This window comes from Rana temporaria, chromosome 4 (assembly GCF_905171775.1).
Source record: "Rana temporaria chromosome 4, aRanTem1.1, whole genome shotgun sequence".
Taxonomy (NCBI): domain Eukaryota; kingdom Metazoa; phylum Chordata; class Amphibia; order Anura; family Ranidae; genus Rana; species Rana temporaria.
Window position 1 is genome coordinate 200,252,258 of NC_053492.1, and position 12,139 is coordinate 200,264,396.

General features: G+C 45.5%; 1 long non-coding RNA gene across 1 annotated transcript; it reads left to right on the forward strand.

Annotated features, from left to right (window-relative positions):
• Positions 1-789: 789 nt before the first annotated feature.
• LOC120936902 lies at positions 790-11,020 on the forward strand. The gene is made up of 2 exons (XR_005748650.1): positions 790-1,370; positions 9,962-11,020. It is a non-coding gene; the product is annotated as an uncharacterized LOC120936902 (long non-coding RNA).
• The last annotated feature ends 1,119 nt before the right edge of the window (positions 11,021-12,139 follow it).

Here is a 12,139-nt window from a genome sequence, read left to right on the forward strand (position 1 = left end):
AGTAGTGAAGAACTGTCCCAGCCCAGTGCTTATGTGATTAATTCTTTGCGCTGGGCCCTAATCAAGAAAAATGGGAGACACTGTGACAGCATGGATATAAATCCTTTCTGAGACCATGTGCTAGTGAGCACTTTCATGATTTCCCTCCAGGGAAAACACTGGAGACTTTAATCTTTAGAGCATACCAATTGAAACATGTCATAGCAGGTATGATGGAACTAATTAGCATTTTCATTCCTAATGGGATTTCATGTTCTTAGCACTTGCCATTTTGCCAAAGAAAAGCGAAATTATTGCTAGTAGTCTACATTGCCATGTTTGAAAATGATCGAGTTTTTAAATTTGACAAACAATTGATAAAGAGACAAAATATTCATAGTTTGGAACCCATACAAATCCCTATTAATTTAAGTATAGTCTTAATTTTTGCACCTATAACAAATTGTTGCTAGAATATAATTAACCAGCGGTGTTTAGGGCTTCTGCTGGCATGGTGGCAGAGAGGTTAGCATTGCTGTCACCATATTGTGATTTTACAATCTGAATGGAGTTTGTAAGGTTTCCAAGTTTTTGTGAATTTCCTTTGAGTGTTCTGGTATCTCCCCAGCAGGGACAGACTGACTGGTCGGGCACTTTGGCCGTGGTCCAAGGGCCCCCGGCCATGGAAGGGGGCCCACTGGCACTCCCTGCTGAAATTTAAAAGTCAGCAACAAACTTTTTAGGACCCAGGCCTGAGCATGGGACCTAGTGTCATCTTCATCATAGGAACCAGCATCGCACCCTGCTCAGAAAATACCACCCCCAGCCCCTTCTGAAGCACGCCCACTCTAGCTTCCCAGTAAGTGTGTCCAACCATGGCTCATCCCCCGTGGTTATCTAGCAGCTGGACTCTGTAGACCACGGAGTGGTGGCCATGGCACTCAAGAAGAAGGGGAAAGGGAGCGTGGGCAGGAAGAATGAGAAGAAGGTGGAGGAGAGGACCACAGGGGAGCCTGTCACAGAGAAGAGCAAGGAGTTCTACCAACTCCAAATCCAGGACCTGGAGGGCCATCTGGAGAGGTGATGGGGGGGGGCCTACAGGTCTCAGCATGCCCTGACTACAATCATAGAAACAACAAGTGAAAGGGAAAAGAATTCACCACACTCGTGATTCCGGCCAAAGTCATGTTTGTGCATTGTCTTGTGCATTTGCGACGAAAAAGAATGCATCACACAGCAGGGCCAGGGTGCTGACTCCCACACCAGGGAGTCATCCAGCCACCCACAGGAGCCAACCACAGAGGATGTGGAAGCCAGCCACAGAGGATGCAGGAGCCAGACAGCCACAGAGGAAGCGGGAACCAGCCACAACTACAGTGCCCATAGTTAAGGTATGAGGAGCACTACAGTGTAAATTGTATTTCTATGGAAACATCAGTAACTTTAAGCGCAAGAGACAGTGTTCCTGTGAACATGCAGATAAAGAGGGTTAAGATCACAAGTAATACATTAGTAATTTGTCCATAAGTCCATATGAAATCAATAAATGGTAATGGATGGAGGCAGCTGTCCTCAGAGAAAGCCAACTTTGTAACTAAGACAAGAAAGAGACACAGGAAGCGCCACCTGAGTATAGTATTAGCAGAACTGATTTAAAACGGTTGTATAGTCCCATAAAAAAAATTGTCACCTGTAAGGCAAAAGGCATAATGAGCTAGTATGCACCACATACTAGCTCATTAGGAAATACTTACCTGAGAACGAGGCGTCAGTAACTTACCTGGTCCACCCCGATGTAGCTGACATGTTGCCTTGGCATGTCTTCCAGGTATCACGGCTCCAGTGCCTTGAGTGGCTGGAGCCGCAATGGCATCACTCCTGCGCATGCGCACGGGAGACTTCTTTCCGGCAGGGTCTGGCATCTGCCTGGCCTTCAGCCCAGAATTCCCTGTGTGCATGCGCCGCTGCAGTCAGTAGCTCATTGCAAGGGGAATAACTCCTAAACCGTAAAGGTTTAGGAGATTTTTTTTACCTACAGGTAAGCCTTATTATAGGCTTACCTGTAGGTAGAAGTTCCAAAATGACTATACAACCACTTTAATGGCAAGATGCAAGAAACACTCACAAGATAGGAATTAAAAACAGGCTCATCTGTAGGTGGTATCCCGGGAATCTCCTAGCATCTGCCCCATGCATCCACGGGCTGCTGAAATAGTACGCAGTCCTCTGCCTGTCCTGTGGCCATCAGAAGGTCTGACAGAGCCAGCATGGAACTCAAGGAAGTGACAACACAGGCAGCCGGGAGATGTCCAGGAGTACTGTACAAATCAGACAGGAAGGCAGGCTACATGCTCGGTGCTTCAGCTCCTTCTACACACCTACTTTATGAGAGGTTGGGGCAGGGGTGAGTGATGGCAAAATCAGGGGATCCCGTGAGGACCAGAGTGAATGAAGGTGTTCACTGTACACTCTGTTAGAAAGAGGCCCCCCTTCAGGTCCCTTTATACTCCTTTGTAGTCTCTAATGGGACCTCGAGGGGACTTTTTCTAACAAACTATAATGGACAATTAAAGGGCCTCCGTTAGGAAGACCCCTCTCCAGGTCCCATTAGACTCCTTTGTAGTCTCTAATGGGTCTGGAGGGAGTCTCTCCCTAACATGGACTCTCTAATAGGCACAGTTGGAGAGAGACCCTCCTGCAGGTCCCATCAGACTCTTTTGTAGACTCTAATGGGGCCTGGAGGGGACACTTTCTAACACTGTCTAATGGACACTGCTAGAGAGAGACCCCCCTCCAGGTCCCTTAAAAAAAGGCAGAAGTTGTACTTAGTGCAACATGTTGCAATTCTTTAACATGTTGGCTGAAGAGCAGATTGCCACATATTCATGCACTTATTCTAACTAGACTTATCCACTAAGATAGCCATTCTCAACCAAGGTTCCATGGAGCCTTAGGGTCCTTTCACACAGGGGACCAATCGAGTCCACCTGTCAGTTTTTCAGGCGGACCCGATCATACACGCCAGTCTCCTCTATAGAGCGTCGGGTGTCAATGGACATGTATCCATTGACACTCACTGATATCTGATCCTCTCCGCTAAAAACAAACTGTTGGGTCTCTGTTCCCCATCCGTCTGGCAGATTGGCCATAGAGGAGAGAGGGCTGTGTCTGTGTCCACTCTGCCTAAGCAGAGTGGACACATACAGTAGGTGTTTGTGATATTGTGTTTTTAGCACGACAGCATCGCGCTGATTCTCGGCGACATGGTGCCGAGATCTCGCCGACATCTCGCACTCACTGGAATAGTGACAGCACATCCCAGCAAGCGCGTCATAGAAGCGACGGGAGATCCGACTTGGATTCCCGCCAATTCTACACGTGTGCGGCGTTTGTTATGAATCCTGAGGGGGAAGTCCCCGCCGGATTTTAAATAAAAATCCGGCATGGGTTCCCCCCTCAGGAGCATACCGGGCCCTTAGGTCTGTTATGGGTTGTAAGGAGAGCCCCCCTACGCCGAAAAAAAACTGCGTAGGAGGTCCCCCTACAATCCATACCAGACCCGTATCCAAAGCACGCTACCCGGCCGGCCAGGAAGGGAGTGGGGACGAGCGAGCGCCCCCCCCCCTCCTGAGCCGTACCAGGCTGCATGCCCTCAACATGGGGGGGTTGGGTGCTCTGGGGAAGGGGGGCGCACTGAATGGATATGGGGTACATCGTACCCCTAACCATTCACCTGTAGGAAAAATGTCAAAGTTAATAAACACACCACACAAGGGTTTTTAAAATAATTTATTTTTCTGCTCCGGAGGCTCCCTCTGTCTTCTTTCTTAGCTCTGTTTACCAGGGGGGCTTCTTCTTTGACGTCTTCGGGTGGGTGGGGGCCGCCGTCTGGTTCTCTTCCACCGCCGGGGGGGCGCTTTTAAAAAAGCCCCCACCCCCCGGCGGGTTTCCTCTTCCGCTATCCCGACGGGTCTTCTCCGCTATCCGGGGGGTCTTCTCAACTCTCCGGGGGTCTCCTATGTTCGCCGCTCTCCGCTGTTGACTCGGCGCGCCCCGGTTCTTCCTCTCGCTGTCCGGTGCCTTCTTCCGTGCTGTACGTCGTCTTCTCCTTCCATGCTGAGTGTTCTTCTTCCGTGCTGTGACGTCATGTTCTTCACTTCTCCTTCTCCCGATGTTGACACGTCGCCTTTCCTCGCTGCAATGACAAGTGCGTGGCTTGCATCGGATTTATATAGACCTCACAATCCCATCATGCCCTGGTACCTACCCATGTGATACCTACCCACGTGGGTAGGTATCAAATGTGTAGGTACAGAGCATGATGGGACTGTGAGGCCTATATAGGTCCGATGCAAGCCGCGCACACGTCATTGCAGCGAGGAAAGGCGACGTGTCAACATCGGGAGAAGGAGAGAAGTGAAGAACATGACGTCACAGCACGGAAGAAGAACTCACAGCACGGAAGGAGAAGACGTACAGCACGGAAGAAGGCACCGGACAGCGAGAGGAAGAACCGGGGTGCGCCGAGTCAACAGCGGAGAGCGGCGAACATAGGAGACCCCCGGAGAGCTGAGAAGACCCCCCGGATAGCGGAGAAGACCCTTCGGGATAGCGGAAGAAGAAGCCCCCCCGCCGAAGACGCTGGAGGAAACCTGCCGGGGGCTTTTTTAAAAGCGACCCCCCCCGGCGGTGGAAGAGAACCAGACGGCGGCCCCCACCCACCCGAAGACGTCAAAGAAGAAGCCCCCCCTGGTAAACAGAGCTAATAAAGAAGACAGGGGGAGCCTCCGGAGCAGAAAAATAAATTATTGTAAAAACCCTTGTGTGGTGTGTTTATTAACTTTGACATTTTTCCTACAGGTGAATGGTTAGGGGTATGTACCCCATATCCATTCACTTGGGGTGGGGGGCCGGTATCTGGGGGCCCCCTTATTAAAGGGGCTCCCAGATTCCGATAAGCCTCCCGCCCGCATACCCCGACAACCAACGGCCAGGGTTGTCGGGAAGGGGCCCTGTCCTCATCAACATGGGGACAGGGTGCTCTGAGGTGGGGGGGGCCGCAGTGCGCCCCCCCTGCCCCAGAGCACCCAACCCCCCCATGTTGAGGGCATGCAGCCTGGTACGGCTCAGGAGGGGGGGGGGGCGCTCGCTCGTCCCCACTCCCTTCCTGGCCGGCCGGGTAGCGTGCTTTGGATACGGGTCTGGTATGGATTGTAGGGGGACCCCCTACGCCGTTTTTTTCGGCGTAGGGGGGCTCTCCTTACAACCCATAACCGACCTAAGGGCCCGGTATGCTCCTGAGGGGGGAACCCATGCCGGATTATTATTTAAAATCCGGCGGGGACCTCCCCCTCAGGATTCATAACAAACGCCGCACACGTGTAGAATTGGCGGGAATCCAAGTCGGATCTCCCGTCGCTTCTATGACGGCTCTGTCTCCATCGCGGCAAGCCAGCTCGGCGCTGGCTCCCGCGATGGGGCTCGTAGGTGGTCAATCTCGCCGAGAAAGGGAGCGAGATTGACACAATATCATGTTCACCTACTGTACCAGCCATCTGCCTGCTCAGGGATCAGTAGACAGCTTGTAAGGGGCCTTAAGGTTCCTCCAGAGGTTGCTAGGGTGTCACGGTCAGGGGTAAGACTCAGAGGCCAGCAGCCACAGCAGTAGAAAGTTTCACACAGGAACCTGGAAAATAACAAAATCCAATGTGCTCATCTAGAAGACAATCCATTGGCAGAATTAATAAATCCTAGACTCTTATGATGAGAGAGTGAGTTTGAGTTTGATTGGCCCCTTCCAGCAGATGCCTCTATTCGGAAAAAGATTTCCTAATTGCTGGAAACTTCTTATTCCCAATGTCCAGCATTTCAAGTGACAAAGTAAGAAGAGCTACTGACAGATTATTTATTTGTAGGCAGGGGTATGCAGGTGGCACTCTGTTACTACAAAGACCTCATTGGTGTCTCAGAGGTATCAGCTGTCTGACTGCATGCTGCAACCTTTGGTGACATTTGGCAGTCATCTTGGTGTGGGACTTTATTAATTAAGTTACCCATGTCATTTAGGCACTCCTGGAGCAAGTGATAGGTCAGTGACAGAGACCACACTGGTCAGGGAAGGTAAACAGTCCAGTGAAAGGTTCCCGGAGAATAGGATCAGTACATGGACAATGTCTGCCTTCTGGAAACACACTGGTATCGGGTTCAGTAATGTGGTGCTTTTCTTAACAGCACTGTTTTGCCATCTCACTGCCACCTGTTACCCTTCAAGCGGAAGCCATCCTCCTGTAATACAGGTCAAACCTGATGACACTGTGTAAATAACAACTGTTTTTCTGCCCCGACAATTCAATGTGAACTGTAGCAGCGCTCAATCAAAACGTGACTTCTGATTAGATACTATGAAGCCATAGGTGTGCAATAATGGTGCAGATGGAACAAAAGCTGTGAAAGGTGTCCTCAATATCATGTGTTCCTTATCACCAAGGGAGTTGAATTTTCACCGCGTGGGGGGATACTATCCCCTAATGGGAATGCACTCACCAAACCGAGGATAAAAAACCGCATTGGATACACAATCAGCCTTTGTCATTGGTCCCGCACACTCCACCACTCTGCTGGTTAAGATCTGCAGCTTCACACAAGGCAGGTCAGTGTGGATGCTGTTGGGAAATTCAAGCTGTCTCAGTCTGCTCCTCTCTGTGTACAGTGCTCTCTCCCTCCAGGAGCTGGAGGGAGAGAGCACTGTACACAGAGAGGAGCAGACTGAGACAGCTTGAATTTCCCAACAGCATCCACACTGACCTGCCTTGTGTGAAGCTGCAGATCTTAACCAGCAGAGTGGTGGAGTGTGCGGGACCAATGACAAAGGCTGATTGTGTATCCAATGCGGTTTTTTATCCTCGGTTTGGTGAGTGCATTCCCATTAGGGGATAGTATCCCCCCACGCGGTGAAAATTCAACTCCCTTGGTGATAAGGAACACATGATATTGAGGACACCTTTCACAGCTTTTGTTCATCTGCACCATTATTGCACACCTATGGCTTCATAGTATCTAATCAGAAGTCACGTTTTGATTGAGCGCTGCTACAGTTCACATTGAATTGTCTGGACTTTTAGTCTTTATATTCATTCACGTCTACTGTTTTTCTATATATTTTAGCATTTTAAGCGGCTGCTTGTATTGTGTATATATATATATATATTATTGTTATATTTTTTCTTGTTCATCAATATCTGTATTGCTAATTCCTGTGCGCTGAGTAGTGTTTATTTGAAGGAAGGGCGCACATTACAAACACTCCATATACTGTTTTTCTGCCCCACCTTAGTTTTTTTTAATTACTGTCATCCCATACTGCCACAATATACAAAATACTAAAACATCAAGAAATGTACCGTATATGTGTGTCTCATCCTGTTTGGGTACCTTGGGCCATTTAATGGTGCTTGCATAGTTATGGGTTCAGTGCCACTTGGCAGAGCCAGCTGCATGACACCAATGATCTTTTTAGCTATCTGTAAGGATAGCATTGTGACCATCACTTTAAGAGGGACATTACTCCCACTGATCATCAATATATGGGGCATTTTCCCACTGACAACCAATGGTTTTAGAAGACCTGAAAGTTATTTCAAGGGTCCCTCTTGAGCAAAAAATTCAAGAAATATCTTGTATTTTCACCATTAAAACTGTATAATTTACAATACAATATATATTATTTGCCCATAAATCTGCAACCCAGGGAAAGGGTGGTGTTTCCAATAATGGGGGCTGTGAAATATAAAGATACCTGTGGATTATAAGTACCTTTCCTATCTACCGTAATCTTTTCTCTCTGTACGCTAATCTTTTTGATAAACTCCATACTGGAAAATGGCCATTCTTTTCTACATTATAACATTTTCCTGTCTTATTCTCGGTTCTCCTTGCTATTAGTATACAGTACATTTATCTACTTCTTTATGCCAATAGATCACTTTTCTTATTTCAAATGAAAACATTTACTAATATGCCTTATCTATTTACTCCCCCTTCCTTAACTTTGCCAACTAGTCCTCCTCTGATAGGTTCTCTCATGGAGGTTCCCTTCTGTTCATAGGTTTTCCTCAATGTGTTCATCACACCGCTCACACATGACTAAAGGATTTATGGTTTTAATGACCACAGAAACCATTCTATTAACATAGGACTAAATAACATTACATTAGCATAACAATAAATTAAAACAATTTCAAGAATGGAATTTCAAGAATGCAACCAGGAGGGGGGTCTTCGAGTGTGTTTAAAGCGGAATTCCGGCCACAATTTCACTTTTTAAATATAAATACCCCTGTAATACACAAGCTTAATGTATTCTAGTAAAGTTAGTCTGTAAACTAAGGTCCGTTTTGTTAGGTTGTTACAGCATTTAGACACTTTATAAAATAGAAATTGACTGGGGCCATCTTAAGTGTGGGCATCATGAAGCCAGACTGTATGACTTCCTGGATTGCAGCCTTGCAGATCTCGCATATGCTCAGTGCTGCACAAGCAGTGTCAGATCAGGTTTCAGCACCTGTGCTGTCCAAGTCACATGATTCTTTGAGACTGGGGAGTGCACAGACTCCTGGAAAGTTACACCCACTACATTCCCAGGAGTCTGTGCGGTGTAGGTTAGGAAGCATTAAGCACCTAGGTGCAGGAAGTGGGAAGATTAACTATTCTGCCTAGCAACACTTTGCAGGCATCTAAAAAAAAAACATTTTTTCGTAAAGGACTAATGACATTTTTTTAAAACTACTGATGTGATGTTATATTTATGGGTGGAACTCCACTTTAAGGCACAATTTGAGCTAGAATGTCCTCAACCGCACCCCCCACCCGGCTAAAAGATGTTACAACCTTCTTCTATTTTACCTCAGGGGACCTAGCTCCTGGGAGAACCACCAATAACCAAGTGAAAGTGCCATACCCAATTTCACAACCATATCAATAATCACTGTCTCCCCAAAGACTGATGTATGATATGATATGTATGCTATGTATGATATTCCAATTAATTACTTTTTTTGTATATAGTTATTTTTGGAATTTGTTTGTCAATGCTATTATGAATTTGGGATTTATGCCCCAAATTAAAAAAATGAAAAATATGTAGATGGTGGGGCAAAGGAAATATGGAAGGAATGATGGATAACATTTTTTTTTATCCCAACCTAATTAAAGAGGACAGTGAGTCTACACAGGTTCAAAATGAAGAGGCAGAAGAACCCAGATGGAAACAAATACCCAGTAGAAAATAGTATGACAATAGGCGAATGCCTTGTACACACAAGCGTTTTTCTCGGCAGAAAAAAAAACTAAGTTTTTCCAGATGGGATTCCTCTCAAGCCTGCCTTGCATACACATGTTCAGGCCAAATACCGCCCATCCAAACTGCGGTGACATACAACACGTACGACAGGACTATAAAGGGGAAGTTCCATTTAAACGGCGCCACCCTTTGGGGTGCTTTTGGTGATCCTCGTGTTGGTAAAAGTTCGGTGAGAGACGATTCGTGCTTTTCATGCGCTGTATTAAACGATGCAATCATTTGCAGCATGACGAATGTGATATCTCCATTACAAACGCTAGTTTTACCAGAAAGAGCGCTCCCTTCTCATACTTCTGAGCATGCGCGTTTTTTTCCCCCCTTTTAAAAGCATACACACGACCAGTTTTCCCGACGGGAAAAAAGTCCGCCGGGAATCCCGACTGGATAAAAGAAAGTTGATTCTCTTTTTTCCGGCATTTTTGTCGTCGGGAAAACTGCGATGGGGCATACACACGGCCGGTTTTCCCGGCCAAAAGCTCTCATGACAGTTTTCCCGACAGGGATACCGGTCATGTGTATGAGGCATAAAAGAGAGAACACCAAACTGTAAGAGAAGGGGTTATCATTTGAAGCTGTTCATTTTGATCAGTTTGAGTGACTGAAATTTTTTAATTTATTTGCCAGGAAACAAGAATTTAAAAAGGAATACATGCATAACACAAAAAGGAATCCTAAATAACATGACGTCACAAGAAGAAATCACTGGTTTGAAGATCTTGGAATCTCTGCAAAGAGAAAATGAAGAAGAAATATCTGAAATAACAGGCCTTTATACAAATTTACATCAGAAAAAAAGACTTTGAGGATTCATTTGCACCATAGAAAACTGTAACAACACCGTATAAAGTCAAGAAAATAAATAATACAATTTGACGCAAAACACAATTTGACTTATAAATAAAGACAGGCACTAAGAGAATTGCAAGTAAATAAAGTATAATAAAGCCAGTCAATTAAGGTGGAAATATTGTAATTAAAAATAGAGAATATTTTTTTTAAATGTACCGGTACCTAAAAAAAATAATTGGTACAAAAAATGATCAAATGTTCACTCCAGCTCTCACTAAGGAATAGCTCGGGGTCCTTCAGAAAATCTTGAATAAATCTCTAAAGTAATTTCAGAAGAGAAATATAAATAGAACCCAACTTTAGCAACATTTTTGCTATTCCCAAAAATCCATAAAAATAAGAATGATTAACTAGGGTGACCAATCATCCCCGTAAGGCTGACATTCAGGTTAGGCTCTACTATGGATTTGAGGTGAACCCTGCTTGTTTACAGTCCCAGCACACTAATATGGGATTTTGTTGGGCCAAATGCTTTTTAACCATTGCATTAGAAGGAAATTTGAATTTAAGGCAACTGGGTTGGAATGGCCAGTAATGGGGGCTTTGTTGTGTGCCAGTCCCCTCACTGTAAAAGGGTAGACACAGGGCAGTTATAGTCTCAGTGTATTGGAAGCTGTTGCAAGAAAGGTTAAGGAGAGCTGACAAACTGCATAGGGAAAGATTACAATCAGTTGGGAAACTGTACTTGAGTTTTGATTTCTAGCTCTTTAGATGATCAACCTCTTTATTGTCTTTTTGTTTTTATTATTGTGGATATGTTTGTCTTTATTTTTTGGTTGATTTAGGTCAGTAGTCACTTTTAGCTATTTTCCTGTCCATATCAACTTTTTTTTTCTTTGCTGTGGAAATGTTCAATTCTTCATGCCCATTTTTGACAATAGATTGCCTATTAGCCTTGAAAGTGGCCATAACTAAATAACAATATTTGTGTCCTATAGACTTTAATAGCATTTAATGCTATGCTCTGTTTTTTGCGGTTTTTAAGTGGGATCAGACAAACCTTTCCCAAACTGACCCCAGATGGATTCGCTCCTCCTTAACCTCTGGTAATCCAAATTTGACACAATCATTGAGCAGATACAGTCCTGATCAAAAGTTTAAGACCACTTGGAAAAATGGCAAAAAATCATATTTTACATTGTTGGATCTTAACAAGGTTCCAAGTAGAGCTTCAACATGCAACAAGAAGAAATGAGAGTGAGACAACATTTTTTGAGCATTTAGATAATTGAAAATAACGAATAAACTGAAACAGGCTGTTTTTCAGCTGATCAAGTTTAGGAACACATGCCTTTAAAAGGCCAAATCTGTGCAAAGATGTAGATTCATTGTCATTCTCTGTCAAGTAGTCACACGTGATGGCAAAGGCAAAAAAACTCTCCCTTTTTGAACGTGGTCGGGTTGCTGAACTGCATAAGCAGGGTCTCTCATCAAGACACTGGACGATCCTCAAACCCAAATTAAGACCCTTACTGGTGCTGACTGCAGCCCCATAACCATCAGACGGCATCTGAGACTGAAGGGCTTCAAAAACAAAAAATGTCTTCAAAAACCTTATCTCCTTGAACGCCACAGAACTGCTCATTTGGACTTTGCAAGAGAGCACCAAACATGGGACATTCAAAGGTGGAAGAAAGTTTTATTCTCTGATGAGAAAAAATGTAACCTTGATGGTCCTGATGGTTTCCATCGTTACTGGCATGACAAGCAAATCCCACCTGAGATGTTTTCTACGCGCCACAGTGGAGGTGGCGCCATAATGGTCTGGGGTGCTTTTTCCTTCAGTGGAACAATGGAGCTTCAGGAAGTGCAGGGGCGTCAAACGGCCGCTGGCTATGTCCAGATGTTGCAGAGAGCATTCCTCATGACTGAGGGCCCTCGTCAGTGTGGTAACGACTGGGTTTTTCAACAGGACAACGCTACAGTACACAATGCCCGCAGGACAAGGGACTT